Source organism: Peromyscus californicus, unplaced genomic scaffold, assembly GCF_007827085.1.
Source record: "Peromyscus californicus insignis strain IS unplaced genomic scaffold, ASM782708v3 Scaffold_10__1_contigs__length_136768540, whole genome shotgun sequence".
Lineage (NCBI taxonomy): Eukaryota > Metazoa > Chordata > Mammalia > Rodentia > Cricetidae > Peromyscus > Peromyscus californicus.
In genome coordinates this window covers 115793763-115808419 of record NW_026294391.1, presented here as the reverse complement: position 1 = coordinate 115808419, position 14657 = coordinate 115793763, and the positions used below count along the sequence as shown (strand labels likewise).

Genomic DNA, 14657 nt, shown 5'->3' with positions numbered 1-14657 from the left:
GCAGGATAGGGTGATTTGGGGTGCTCTATATAAGGACAGGAGACTCTGGGGTGCTATAGAATAGAATAGGAGACTCCAGGGTTCTGTGAAGCAGGACTGGAGACTCCAGCGTGCTTTAAAGCAGGACAGGAGTCTCTGGGGTGTTGTAGAGCAGGAGAGGGGGCTCACAGGTAATGTAGAGCAGGACGGGAGACTCTGGGATACTGGAGAACAGGATAGGGGACTTTGGGTTGCTGTAGAGGGAGACTCTGGGATGCTGTAACAGGACAGTAGACTCCAGGGTGTTGTAGAGCATGACAGGAGACTCTTGGGTGCTGTAGAGCAGGATAGGGGACTCTGGAGTGCTGTAGAGAAGTACAGAAGTCTCCGGGGTGCTATAAAGCAGGACAGGGCACTCCAGTTTGCTGTAGAGCAAGACAGGAGACTCTGGGGTGCTTTAAAGCATGACAAGGGGGTCAGGAATGCTGTAGAGCAGGATGGAGGGCTCTGAGGTGCTGTAGAGCAGGGCAGGAGACTATGGGATGTTGTAGAGCAGGAGAGGAAACTCTGGGGTGCTGTAGAGCATGGCAGGAGAATATGGGGTGCTGTAGAGGAGGACAGGGAGCTCAGGGGTCCTTTAGAGCAGGATGGCGGCCTCTGGGGTGCTGTACAGCAGAACAGGTCACTCAGGGGTGCCTTAGAGCCCAATGGGTGGCTCTGTGGTATTGTAGAGCTGGACAAGAGACTCTGGGGTGTTGTAGAGCAGGGCAGAGGGCTCTGGGGTGCTGTGAAGCAAAACAGGGGCTGTGGGGTGCTGTAGAGCAGGAAGGGAGACTCTGGGATACTGTGGAGAATGTTAGGGGACTCTGGAGTACTGTAGAGAAGGACAGGAGACTCTTGGGAACTGTAGAGAAGAATAGAGTGTTCTGGGGTGCTGTAGAGCAGGAAAGGAGACTCCGAGGTTCTGTGGAGCAGGACAGGAGACTTTGTGGTTCTGTAGATTAGGACAGGAGACTCTGGGGTGCTGTCGGGCAGGATAGGGGGCTCCGGAGTGCTGTGATGCAGGACTGGAGACTCCAGGGTGCTGTAAAGCAGGGCAGGAGACTCTGGGGTACTGTACAGCATGGCAGGGTGTTCAGGGGTGATGTAGAGCAGAACAGAAGACTAGGGGTACTGTAGAGGGAGACTAGAAACTCAGGGGGGGCTGTACAAGAGGACAGGAGACTCCAGGGTGCTGTAGAGCAGCACAGGAGACTCTGGGGGTGCTGTGCAACAGTACAGGAGACTCTGGGGTGCTGTAGAACAGAACAGAATACTCTGGGGTGCTGTGAAGCAGGAATGGAGACTCCAGGGTGCTCTAAACAGGACATGAGACTCTGGGGTGCTGTAGAGTAGGACATGGGGCTCACGGATGATGTAGAGACAGGACAGGAGATTCTGGGATACTGTAGAGCAGGACAGGAGACTCTGGGGTATTGTAGAGCAGGACAGGAGACTCACAGGTAATGGAGAGAAGGACACGAGACTCTGGGGTGTTGTAGAGGATGACAGGAAACTCTGGGGTGCTGGAGAGGAGGACAGGATACTCTGGGGTGCTGTAGAGATGGATAGGGGGCTCTGGAGTGCTCTAGACCAGGCCAGGAGACTCAGTGGTGCTGTCAAGCAGGACAGGAGTCTTTTCAGAGCTGTGTAGCAGGACATGATATTCTGGGGTTCTGTGGAGCAGTACAGAAGACTCTGGGGTGCTCTAGAACAGAACAGATACTCCAGACTGCTGTGAGGCAGGACTGGAGACTGCACAGTGCTGTAAAGCAGGACAGGAGACTCTGGGGTGCTGTAGAGCAGGGTAGTGGACTCATGGGTGATGTAGACCAGGCTGGGAGACTTTGGAATACTGTAGAGCAGGACAGGAGACTCACAGGTGATGGAGAGCAGGATAGGAGACTAGGGGTGCTGTGGAGGGAGACTAGAGACTATGGGATGCTGTAAAACAGGACAGGAGACTCCAGGTTGCTCTGTAGCTGGACAGGAGACTCTGTGGTGCTGTAGAACAGAAGAGATGGCTCTGGGGTGCTGTAGAGCAGGAGAGGAGACTCTTGGGTGCTGTGAAGCAAGACAGGAGGCTCTGGGGTGTTGTAGAGAAGGACAGGAGACTCTGGGATACTGTAGAGCAGGATGGAAGACTCTGGGGTGCTGTAGAGATGGACAGGAGTCTTTGGGGTGCTGTAGAGCAGGACAGAAGCATATGAGGTGCTATAAAGCAGGATAGGAGACTCTGGGGTGCTGTAGAGCAGGACAGGAGACTCTTTGGTGCTATGAAGCAAGACAGGGAACTCTGGGGTTGTATAGAGCTGGACAGGAGACTGGGTAGTTGTAGAGCAGGATAGGAGCTCTCGGGTGCTGTCGAGATGAATAGCAGACTCTCTGGTGCTCTAGAGCAGGACAGGAGACTCTGGGGAGCTGTATAGCAGGAAAGGGGTTCATGGGTGCAGTAGAGCAGGATGGTGAGCTCTGGGGTACTGTAGAGCATGATGGGAGCTCTGGGGTACTGTAGAGCATGATGGGAGCTCTGGGGTGCTGTTGAGCAGGACAGGAGACTCATGGGGGTGTAGCGCTGGACAGAGGGCTCTGGGGTGCTATAGAGCAGGACAGTAAAGTCTTGGATGCTGTGAAGCAAGACAGGGGGCTCTTTGGTGCTCTAGAGCAGGATGGGAATGTCTGGAATACTGTAGAACAGGATAGGGGACTCTGGGTGCTATAGAGCAGGACAGGAGACTCTGGGGAGCTGTAGAGCAGGATAGAGGCTCTGGAGAGCTGTCAAGAAGGATAGGGCACTCTGGGGTGCTCTAGAGCAGGACAGGAGACTTTGGGATGATGAAGAGGAGGACAGGTGTCTCTGGGGTGCTGTAGAGCAGGACAGAAGTGTCTGGGGTGCCGTAAAGCAGGACAGGGGACTCCAGGGTGCTGTAGAGAAGGACAGGGCTCTGTGGTGCTGTAGAGCAGGATAGCGGGCTCTAGAGTGCTATGAAGCAAGATAGGGAGACCTGGGGTGCTATAGAGCAGGACAGGAGGCTCTGGGTAGTTTTTTTTTTTTAATTATATATACAGAAGAGGGTGCCAGATCTCATTTCAGATGGTTGTGAGCCACCATGTGGGTGCTGGGAATTGAACTCAGGACCTCTGGAATAACAGTCAGTTCTCCTAACCTCTGAGCCATCTCTCCAGCCCGACTCTTGGTAGTTTTAAAGTAGGATAGGAGCTCTGGGGTGCTGTCGAGTAGGAAATTGGGCTCTGTGGTGCTCTATAGCAGGACAGTAGATTCTGGGGTGCTGTCGAGCAGGATGGGGGGCTCTGTGGTGCTGTGCAACAGTACAGGAGACTCTGCGGTGCTGTTAAGCAGGACTGGAGACTCTAGGGTGCTGTAAGCAGGACAGGAGACTCTGGGGTGTTGTAGAGCATGACAGGGGGCTCACAGGTGCTGTAGAGCTGGACAGGAGACTCTGGGGTGCTATAGAACAGGTCAGGAGACTCTGGGGTGCTGTTACAGCAGGACAGTGTGCTCATGGGTGATGTAGAGCAGGACAGGAGAATTAGGGTGCCGTAGAGGGAGCGTGGATACTCTGGGATGCTGTTAAAAAAAAAAGGACAGCAGACTCTGGGGTGCTCTAGAGGAAGGCAGAAGTGTCTCAGGTGCTGTAGAGCAGAAAGAGGTCTCTGGGGTGCTGTTGAATAGGATAGGGGCCTCTGGACAGCAGTAGAACAGGACAGAAGTCTCTGAGGTGCTATAAAGCAGGACAGCAGACTCTGGGGTTCTGTAGATCTATGTAGGAGACTCTGGGGTTCTGTACAGCATCATAGAAGGCTCAGGGGTGCTGTAGAGCAGGATGGGGGGCTCAGGGGTACTGTAGAACAGGGTAGGGGCTTTAGGAGTGTTGTAGAGCAGGACAAGGACTCCGGAGTGTTGTTGAAAAGGACACGAACCTCTGGGGTGCTGTCGAGCAGGACAGGAACCTCTGAGGTGCTGTAGAGGAGGACTGGAGACTTTGGAGTGCTGTCGAGCAGGACAGAGGGCTCTGGGATGCTGTAGAGCAGGACAGGAGACTCTTTGGTGCTGTGAAACATGACAGGGGGCTCTGGGGTGCTTAGAGCAGGATAGGAGCCTCTGGGGTGCTGTAGAACAGGACAGAAGTCTCTGGGGTGCTGTGATGCAGGACTGGAGACTCCAGGATGCTGGAAAGCAGGACAGGAGACTCTGGGGTGCTGTAGAGCAGGACAGGTTTCTTACGGCTGATGTAGAGCAGGACAGGAGACTCGGGGTTGTTGTAGAGCAGGAGAGGGGGCTCACAGGTGATGTAGAGCAGGATGGGAGACTCTGGGATACTGTAGAGCATAATAGGGGACTCTGGGGTGCTGTAGAAGGAGACTAGAGACTCTGGGCTGTTGTAAAACAGGACAGCAGACTCCAGTGTATTGTAGAGCAGGACAGGAGACTCTGGGGTGCTGTAAAGCAGGACAGAAGTCTCTGAGTTACTATAAAGGAGGACAGGGGACTCCAGGATGCTATAGAGCAGGACAGGAGACTACGGGGTTTTGTAGAGCTGGACAGGGAAATCATAGGTGATGTAGAGGACAAGAGAGTAGGGATACTGAATAGGGAAACTGGAGACTCTGGGATGCTGTAAGACAGGACAGCAGAGCCCAGGGTGCTGTAGAGCAGGACAGGAGACTCTGGGGTGCTGTAGAGTAGGACAGAAGTGTCTGTGGTGCTGTAGAGCAAGATCGTGGGCTCTGGGGTACTGTAGAGCAGGATATTGTCCTCTGGAGTGCTGTAGAGCATGACTGAAGTCTCTGAGGTGCTATAAAGTATGACAGGGGACCTCAGGTTGCTGTAGAGCAAGACAGCAGACTCTAGGGTCCTGTAGAGCAGGACAGAAGACTCTGGGGTGCTGTAGAGCATGACAGGAGACTCTGAGGTGTTGTAGAGCAAGACAGGAGGGAGACTATGGATGCTGAATAGGGAAACTGGAGACTCTGGGATGCTGTAAGACAGGACAGTAGAGTCCAGGGTGTCCTCACTTCTCTTCTCCAGCATTCTTTGTCTCCAACCCCTTTCCCCCTCCCCAGAGTCCTGTCCCCCTACTCTCTACCTTCCACCCTGAAGCCCCTGCCCTACACACCAGCCTCCTGCCTAGCTCCTAGATCCCCTCGAATCCTCTCTCTTCCCCTGGTGTCCTTCAGCTCTCCCAGAGCTTTCTCCTGCCCTCCCCACCCACCCTCTGCCCTTCTACCACCCTCTGACTATCCTCACCAGCCTGAGGCCTTGCCTCTTCCCAAGTCTCCTCCTTCCCTACCCAGTCTTCTGCCTCTCACATCCTTCCTTGTTCTGCCCTCCTTCCCCACCTGTCCCTCCCCATAACCTTCTGTTCTCCCCCCAGCCTCTTGGCCCCTCCCCGTTCAAGTCTCCCCAGGCCCTTCCCAGCTTCCAACTGTCCTGTCAGCCTGCTCCTCAGTTTCAGCCTTTTTCCCTCCTTCATCCAGCCCTCCTCTTCTTATCCCAACCCAGCCTCATAGCCTCCATGACACCTGGCTTCCTCATCACCAGGCTGTCCTCACTAGCCTCCCACCACTCCCCTTACTCTACTGTGTTCCTTCTCAGCTTCCTGCCACCCTCCCAACCCTTCTGCCCTCTCCCAGCTTCCCACTCTCCCCTTCAGCCTGTCCTGCAGCCCACAGCCTTCTGCCCTGCCCAGTCCAATGACCCTGCTGGCTTCTTCCAGCTTACCTTTCTCAGTGTTCCATGTTGCTCTGCAGACACCACCTTCCCTTAAGAGCATGGCCCTCAGTCCAGGCCTTCTACCCTCCCTAGCATACTATCCCCTAGCTCGGCCTGCTGTTTTCCCTTCAGCCTCCTGCCTGCCTCTCTGGACTTCAGACCCTCTCTATGACCCTCCTCACAACCCAACCATTCCTCAAGACTCCTGCCCATTGTAGGGTCTTCTGGATCCCCCAATCCACCTATCATCCCCCACCCTACCATCTCCCCAGTCTGTTGTTACCCTTCCCAGAATTGTACATCCCCTGAGCTTCCTACCTTCTACTCCAGACTTCTGCCCTCCTCCCCAGCCTTCAGGCCTCCCTAGCATCCTACTGTTCTCAAGAGACTCTTGGGCATCTGTTGAACTTTCTGTCTGTCTCAGGATTCCTGTACATTCCCCAAGGTCTACAGTACTCCAGAGTCTCCTATCCTGCTCTACAGCACCCCAGAGCACCCAATCTTGCTTGACAGCACCCAAGAGTCTCCTGTTTTGCTTTACAGCACCAAGGAGTCTCTTGTCCTGCTCTACAATACCCCAGAGCCATCTGTCCTGCTCTATAGCATCCCTGAGTGCCCTGTCCGCTGTATAGCACCCCAGTCTCCTCTTCTGTTTTACAGCACCCCAGAGTCTCCTGTCCTCTCTACAACACCCTGGAGAAGAAGGATGAAGACAGGGATACCTGTGTGCACCAAGAATCAATCAAAACCTGGCATCAGCAGGAAACATGGGATGCGTCCAGCTTAATCTCTGCCAGAGCGGGACTGGCTCATATCTATGGCAAGATGGCTGGAAGGGGCAGAAAGCTAGGCAGGAGGACAGGATGATGTGCAGGTGATCAGGAGGCAATGTGTGAGGGAAGGAGAGTGAGGATGGAGGCAGGAGGATGAGGTTTGTGATAGGAGGCCTGGGTCTGACTGGAGGCTGAGGGAATCAGGGTGAACAGTGAAAAAGAAAACGCATCAGGCAGGGCCGTAGGCTCATAGAAAGGTGGGGCAGCTGTACAAGGGTGGGCTGGAAAACCGGCCTCAATTTCAGATAGGCCAGGAGAGTCGAGGGCTGAACAATCTGTCTCTGCATTCAGGACAAAGGTCTCCTCTTCCACAGTCCAGAGGTTCGATGCCACACTCCCACATGGGGTGCACAATGTCTGCAACTCCGTTCTTCTTCCCCATGCTGGGACCAGGGATGCAGTTGCTGCTCAGAACACACACACAGACTTTCACAGAAAATTTTGTAATGATTCTCGAGAGAGGGGTTTTACTAATAGGAAGAGTTTAGCCTACACCTGTGTTGGGTGGAGAACCGAGTACTGGGGGAGGTTCTGGTGAGGGTGGGATTCTAAATAGGGTTTAGAGGAGGATCTGGGGAGGTAGGAGTTGGAGTAGAGGGAAAGGAGTAAGGGGCAGGCTACAGTGCTATGGCAGGGGTAAAGGCTTAGACTAGGGAGGATGGAAGGAGCCATAGAGCGGGCTTTCAGGGTCAGAGCATGAAGTGGAGTCTATGCAGTTGGGCAAAGAAGTCTTGGGTTGAGGTCAAGTTGTCTATTAGTAAGTCAAGAAACTGTAGCGGGAGCTGGGGTTGGTGGTGGACATCTTTAATCCCAGCACTCACTCGGGAGGCAGAGGCAAAAGGATCTCTGTGTTTTAGGCTAGCCTGGTCTACAGAGCATTTCAGTACAGCCATGGGTACACAGAGAAACCCTATCTCTAAAAAAAGCAAACAGAATAAGCATAGTAAGAAGCAGCAGCATAGAGGCAGGAGGGCAGGCGACTGTGGTTGAGTGTAGCAGGTTTCAGGAGGTCCCTAGGGACATGGGCAGATTAGTAGCCTGTGGAGGAAGGATATCAAGAGAATTGTGGGCTGGGAATGAAGAGTAGATACTCCTGAGGGGCTTTAGAGGGCTGGGAAAACCGAACGATGTTGAAGTTATGAGGTTAGAAGAGAGGAGAATGAGGATAGGAATAAGCAGATGCCTGGGGGCTGTGTTAGTTGGACCACAGGGAGGAGGGCAGGAGATAGATTGCAAGAAACTAAGGAAGAATGCAGGAAGGGACTGGGTGAGCAGACGTCAGGAGCGTGGCAGGAGGTTGGAAGTGATGACAGAAGTCTGGAAGGTTGGAAATGCTGCCTCGTGGGGTAGGAATCTCAAGAATGGGTAGGAGTCTTGGGAAAGTGAGAAGAATGGAAGGGAAGGGAGATGCTGGAGAGACTAGGACACTGAGTTCCAGAAACAGTCCCAGAGAGACCAGGACACTGAGTTCCAGAAACAGCCCCAGAGAGACCAGGACACTGAGTTCCAGAAACAGCCCCAGAGAGACCAGGACACTGAGTTCCAGAAACAGTCCCAGAGAGACCAGGACACTGAGTTCCAGAAACAGCCCCAGAGAGACCAGGACACTGAGTTCCAGAAACAGTCCCAGAGAGACCAGGACACTGAGTTCCAGAAACAGCCCCAGAGAGACCAGGACACTGAGTTCCAGAAACAGTCCCAGAGAGACCAGGACACTGAGTTCCAGAAACAGTCCCAGAGAGACCAGGACACTGAGTTCCAGAAACAGTCCCAGAGAGACCAGGACACTGAGTTCCAGAAACAGTCCCAGAGAGACCAGGACACTGAGTTCCAGAAACAGTCCCAGGGTGTCTAGGAATCTGGGTCCCAGGCCATGAAGATCCGATGGAGGCTTAGCCAGTGGAGGACAGAAATGTAGGGAGGAGGTTGTTTGCCTAAGGATATGGCCAGCATTTGGTTTGAAATGTTGGAGGCTCAGAGTCACAGAGCCAATGGCTGGGGAGGAGGGATGGGCCTCCAGAGTCATAGCTCAGAGGAGGAAGTAAGGCAGAATTCTAGGTAGCAGGCTGTGTAGGGAGACCAGGAAGATGGAAGGCATCTGGGAATTACGGCATCACTGCTCAGGAGGACAGGAGTCCAGGAGAAGACAGGCTATTGAACGGGAGGGTAGCAGGCTAGGAGGATGACAGTGTCCAGCCTAAGCATAGGTCCCTCAATGGGGGACAAGTTTCTGGGGCCTTAGGCATCTGAGGAAGAGCAGGCTTTGGCAGAAGCATGGAAGCCTGGTTGGAAATTAAGAGACTGTCCAGGAGCACAGTGCTGTTGAAGAGGGCAGGACACTCATAGGGAAGACAAAAGCCTGGGGGGTGAGGCAGGAGGTCCGAGAGACATGGGAAGCCTAGGTGGCCAGGACAGGGTAGTATGCAAGGGCCAGGGAGGAGAAGAGGGGAGAGTAGGGGACTAGAGATAAGGAGCAGAGTGACAGAGATGTATCAGAGTATCAAGAGGACAGGGCTACAACAACGAGAGTCTAGGAGATGGGAAGCAATCAGAGCAGGGGAGTTGTGATGTTCTACAAGTATGATAGAAGTCTTGGAGGAAAACGCGCTGCGTGTTTCAGAAGGGGTCATGAACCAGAGAGGGTTGGCACTAAGCTGGGTTTGTTTTTTTTTTTTTTTTTGGTTTTTTTGGTTTTTTGAGACAGGGTTTCTCTGTGTAGCTTTGCGCCTTTCCTGGGACTCACTTGGTAGCCCAGGCTGGCCTCGAACTCACAGAGATCCGCCTGGCTCTGCCTCCCAAGTGCTGGGATTAAAGGCTAAGCTGGGTTTTTAAGAAGGATGCAGATGAGGGATACTGAGGAGCTTTCCAGAATGGTCAAAGCGGGGAGGAGCAGGAAGCCTGAGACGAGACCAGGGTGCTCTCTGTAGGAGACAAGGAGGCCACTTGGATGGGAGGGTGGCAGGAAATGGCAGAGGCCTAGGCAGGAGGACTGGAGTATGTGAACGCAAGCAGGAAGCAATGAGGGAGGGAAGGACAAGTAGGATTTAGCCTGGAGGCTGAGTGAATCAGGGTGAACAGTGGAGGAAAAGACACGTAACAGAGCAGGCAGAGGTTCATGGACAAATTGAAGCCTGTTGTGTAGGCTCAAGAGTAGGGCCACGATTCCAGATAGACCAGGAGATTCTGGGGCTTGACATGTGACTCCCCACTCAGGACAACTCTGCTCCTCCACAGGCCCAAAGTTTGATTTGAAGGATCCACACGCCGCTCGCACCATTGTGCTACTTCAGTCCCAGAGGACGAGTGATGTCTTTCTTATACACTATCCTAAGATCATGCACATAGGCAAAGTGGTCACTGAAGGAAAATTCATGGTTTTTAAAAGTGAGGAAATTTGCTAGGTGGTGGCGGCGGCGGCGGTGGCAGCGCACGCCTTTAATCCCAGCACTCAGGAGGCAGAGGCAGGCGGATCTCTGTGAGTTCAAGGCCAGCCTGGTCTACAAAGCGAGATCCAGGACAGGCACCAAAACCACACAGAGAAACCCTGTCTCAAAAAAACAAAACCAAACAAAAAAAAAAAAGAGTGAGGAAATTTTACTTACAAGGAAGAGTCTAGTTTAGGCCTGTTGTAGCACTGAGTATTGGAATGAGGAGCTGTTGTATGGTGGTATTTTAAAAAGCAGATAGAGGAAGACCTAGAGAAGGGGCAAGAAGAGGAAGTCTTGGACAGTTTAGAATGTTATGGGAACCTAATAAGCCTAGAGTGGGCAAGAGAAGTTGCCTGTGGAGGAGAGACCTCCAGGGACAGAGCATGAATTTTGGAGGCTTGGGTTTGGACAAAGAAATACCCCGAGGGAGGTAAGATGCCCCTTGTTAAATCTAGAAGCTATAAAGGGGCACAAAGTCTGGGCAAGAGGACAGGGGAATTGACATGAAGGTGGTAGACTCCAGGAGGTCCTGAGGGTCAAGGGGAGGTGAGTGGACTGGGGGGGGGGGATATCAGGAGCGTTGTAGGCTGGGCATGAGGACTAAATGTTCCTGAGGATTGTACGAGGCTGTGGGAAGACAGAGGGATGGTGAGGAGAGACTAACAGAGAAGAATCCGGATCAGAATAGGGAAGAGCAGAAGCTTTGGAACATGTTAGCAGGTGGATGGGGAGGAGGCAGGGGAAGCAGGGATTGCAAGAAACTAAAGGGGAACGCAGGAGGAACGGGCATGAGCTGGTATCATTGGTAGGACTGGGAGACTGGAAGTGATGACAGAAGTCTGGAAGACTGGAAATGTTCAGTCTCAGGGTGGGATGCTTGACAGAGGGTAGGACTCTAGGGCAAGTGAGAAGGCTGGGAGGATGCATGTGGAGAGTGGGACACCGTTAGAAAAGCAGTCCCAAGGTGTCTAGGATTCTAGGTATCAGCCTAGGAAGATCCAGTTTAGAATTAAGAGTCAGAGGGCAGAAACGAATAAAGTAGGTCAGCTGGCTATGGCTGCCTGGGTAAAGACCAGCGTCTGGGTTGAAATGTCGGGGCTCAGTGGTATGAGAACAAATGACTGCGGTGGAGGCTACGGTTTCGGGACTCGTTGGTCAGAGGCTGAGGGAAGGCCCAAGTGTAGGCGTCAGGGTTGTGTAGGCCAACCTCAAAGGAGGACAGAAGTCTGGTGAGGATGACAAGACTACTCAGGAGAACGGAAGGCTCAGCGTATGCCTAGGAGGCCAGAGGAGAGGAGTATTTAGACAGGGATCAGAGCAGACTAGAAGGATAACACTATGGCCTGTGAAGGTTACCAAAATGGAGGGCAAGAGAGTAGGGGCTGTGGAGGCTGGGGGATGATCAGTGAGCTCACAGGAGTGTAGAATCTGAGGACAACTCAGAGACTGCCTGAGGGGACAATGCTGCTGAGGCAGTCAGTCACAGGACAGAAGATTGGGGAATGAGGCAGGAGATTCAGACACTGGAAGGCCTGAAGGGAAGAAACTCCCAGGCCAGGGAGCTGAAGAGAAGGCTAATAGAAAAGGAGATGTCTAGGGGAGGGCGGAGTGCTGGAGAAGAGGGCAGCTGCTCACAGGGGAATCGAGGTGGACGGAACAGAATGTCAGGGGAGTCCAGGTGTTTCACATGGAGTGGAGGAGTCTTCGGGGAACACAGGATCAGATGTTGTAGGGTGGACTGCGTAGGTTACCTAAGGATAACCAGGAAGGCTGTGCAGTAGGCTGGAGTAGGAAAGAAGGATGGCAATGAGGGCTGCAGGGGAGAGTCCCAGCCTTGGGGGAGCGTGAGCAGGAAGCCTGAGAGGTCAGGAGGTTGTCAGAAGGAAGGGGAGCATGGCAGGAGGGACATGATGGCTAGAAAGGAGGACGGGTATGTGGAGGTGAGCACTGTAGGGTGAAAGGAAGGTGATGATGTGAACAGGAGGATGGGCAGTAGAGTAGAGGGCCTGGGGTTTGGCAAAAGGCTGAGGAGGAGGGAAGGGAGCACGGGGAGTGGGGAGGGTAAAAGAGCTGGGACTGAAGAAGAACCCTCACAGAAAGAAGACTGCATAAAAGGGCCAGAAGTTCAGATATGCTAGGAGAGTCTCATGCTGGAAACATGGCTCAGAAGTTAGGACCACATCTGCTCCTCCAGAGGCCCAAGGTTCAATTCCATGGACCCACATGGGGTCTCAAATCCTCTTGTGTCTCCAGTCCTAGGGGACTCTATGTCATCTTCCAGGCTCTCCTGGGACCAGCAGTGTACCTGTACTCAGAGCACAGGCACGTGGAGAGCTACTCACAGAACAGTTTTAATATCTTTAAAGACTAGGCAATTTTTAGTAGCAGGGAAGGTGTTGCTTTACTGCAGTGAGAGTTGAGCACTGCATAATGGAGGGATTCTCTGGTACAGAGCAGGAAGATAAACAGGGACTCGAAAAAGATCTGAGGATGATAGGAGCCTTGGGAGGAGATTAGGAAGCCAAATGCAGCTTAGAATGCCGTGGGAGGGTGAGAAGGGCAGACTAGGGACAGGGGAAGGTGCCTAAAGAGGAGGATTTCAGTGTCAGAGCATGCTCAGGGGGAGCAGCATGTCTACGGGGAGGGCAAGACACACTGGAAAGGAGAACAAGAGGAGAGGAGGTTCAGGGGGAGGGTACCATGTTCCTGTGTGCAGCAGAAGGGGTCAAATAGGCTGGGGAGGACAGCAGGAGGGTGGAAGGCTGGGCGTGGGGGCCAAATGATCTGGAGGAGAGTAGGGGGCTGTGGGAGGGCAGAAGGATGATGAGGTCAGGGGGCAAAGGGCGTGTTAAAGGAGGATGGTGGGGAGGTCATGAGACAGTAGTGGAACAAGAAGCTGAGGAGGAGTGCAGGAGGGCCGGAGGTTGAGCACGTGTCCTGAGGAGGAGCAAGAGGCTGGAGGCCATGGCAGAGGTCTGGAGGATTGGAAATGCTGGTGCTGGAGCAGGATGATCAGGGAATGGTAGGAGATGGGGCGGGGTAGAGTGACAGGAAGGACAGGAGGAAAGATTGGGGATGCAGGAGCAGGAAGCCCCAAGGTGCACAGGAATCCGATGGTGGGTTGGGAGATGAAGGCAGAAGACTAGACGGGAGGTCAGGTGGCAGCACAGTGTGACTAGCTGGTGAAAGGACAAAGTCCAGAGGGAGTATTTAGCAGGCTGAGGGCCAGGTGAGGGTATGGCTGGGGAGGAGCGAGGAGGCTTGGGGCTGCTAGGGAGGAGACTGAGATAAGGCAGCTGTCCAGGTATCTGGACTGGGTAGGGAGGCTGCAAAGGAGGGCAGAGGGCTGGGGAGGACGGGAAGTTTCTGCTCAGGACAACAGGAAGCTCAGGGGAGCTTATGAGACCAGAGGAGGTCAGCATGTTGAGAGAGAGGGTAGTAGACTGGAAGGGAGAGGAGCTTCCCACATTGGAGGGGAGGAGCTGGAGGCTTGGGTGATGGGTAAGAGCCTAAGGGAGGGCAGTGCTAGAGAGTAGGGCAGCATTTGGGCAGGATAGCAAGAGGACAGGGCAGCAACAGACACAAGTGTCAGAGGGAGCAGAGGTCATGAGGGCAGGGAAAGTCAAATGTTATACCAGGAGGCGAGCAGTCTGAAGAGAAAACAGGATTGGATTCTCCCGGGAGGATATTGAAGCAGAGAAATTAGCCACTGGGCTAGAGTGGAAAGGAAGACTGGGGATGAAGGATGGAGGAAAGGGTGGCAGCCTGGAAGAAAGTTAAAGCTGTGGAGGAAAACCTGGAAAGGTGACAGCAGGCTCTTCAGGGTGGGCGGGGGCTCAGATGGATGGCAGCGTGCAGGAGAGACAGAAAGAAGGCTAGAGAGGAGGGCAGGTGGGTGCGGAGGTCGGTACAGGGCACTCTAGAGAGGAGGGCAGGTGGGTGCGGAGGTCGGTACAGGGCACTCTAGAGAGGAGGGCAGGTGGGTGCGGAGGTCGGTACAGGGCACTCTAGGAAGTAAGGGTGAGGATGTGCGCAGGAGAATGCGGGGTTTAGGAGGCCTGCTTGGTAGGCTGAGGAGGTCAACTAGTACAGGGGAGGTGAAGAGAGTTTGGGGGGCAGAAAGCTCATGGGAAGGTGGACTCCAGCTACAAGAAAGGGCTGCAGGATAGAGCCAAAAGTTTGGACCAACTGGGAGAGTTTGGGGCTGGAGACATGGCTCTGCAGTCAGGACAACTTTGTGCTCCTTTCGAGAACATAGGTTTGATTCAAAGCACCCACGTGGAGGAGGCTCACAATCATTGACTCCAGTTCAAATCCAGGGATCCGATGCTGTCTTCTCACCTCTCCTGGACCATGCGTGCATTTGGTGTTCAGAACACATGCAAGCAAAGCCTCCATCCACAGAAAACTTTTCTATTAAGTCTTTAGCATGGGGAATTTTTAATAATCGGGAAGAGATTACTTTACTCCAGCCATGTTTGAAGCACACAGTACAGGAAGGAGGAGCTGGTGTAGAGTGCGACACCAAGCAAGGCACAGAGGAAGACATGGGAAGAGAGCGGGCTGAGGAGGGAAGGAAGTCAAGGGCGGCTTGAGATACTGTGCAAGGAAAAGACTACGCTAGAGAAGAGGGCCGCTATCTCT

At 53.5% G+C, this 14657-nt stretch overlaps 1 protein-coding gene across 4 annotated transcripts in view; it reads left to right on the top strand.

Annotated features, from left to right (window-relative positions):
* Positions 1-14657, top strand: part of Smim10l2b (small integral membrane protein 10 like 2B) — a 34116-nt gene that overhangs the window by 8497 nt on the left and 10962 nt on the right. The window contains exon 5 of one of the 4 annotated variants that reach the window (XR_008218595.1): positions 6413-6427. The exons of the other annotated variants lie outside the window; for them this stretch is intronic. The gene's annotated coding sequence lies outside the window, so the exon portion shown is untranslated. Of the gene's footprint in view, positions 1-6412; positions 6428-14657 lie in introns of those variants that run through there. 4 annotated transcript variants of the gene reach the window in all.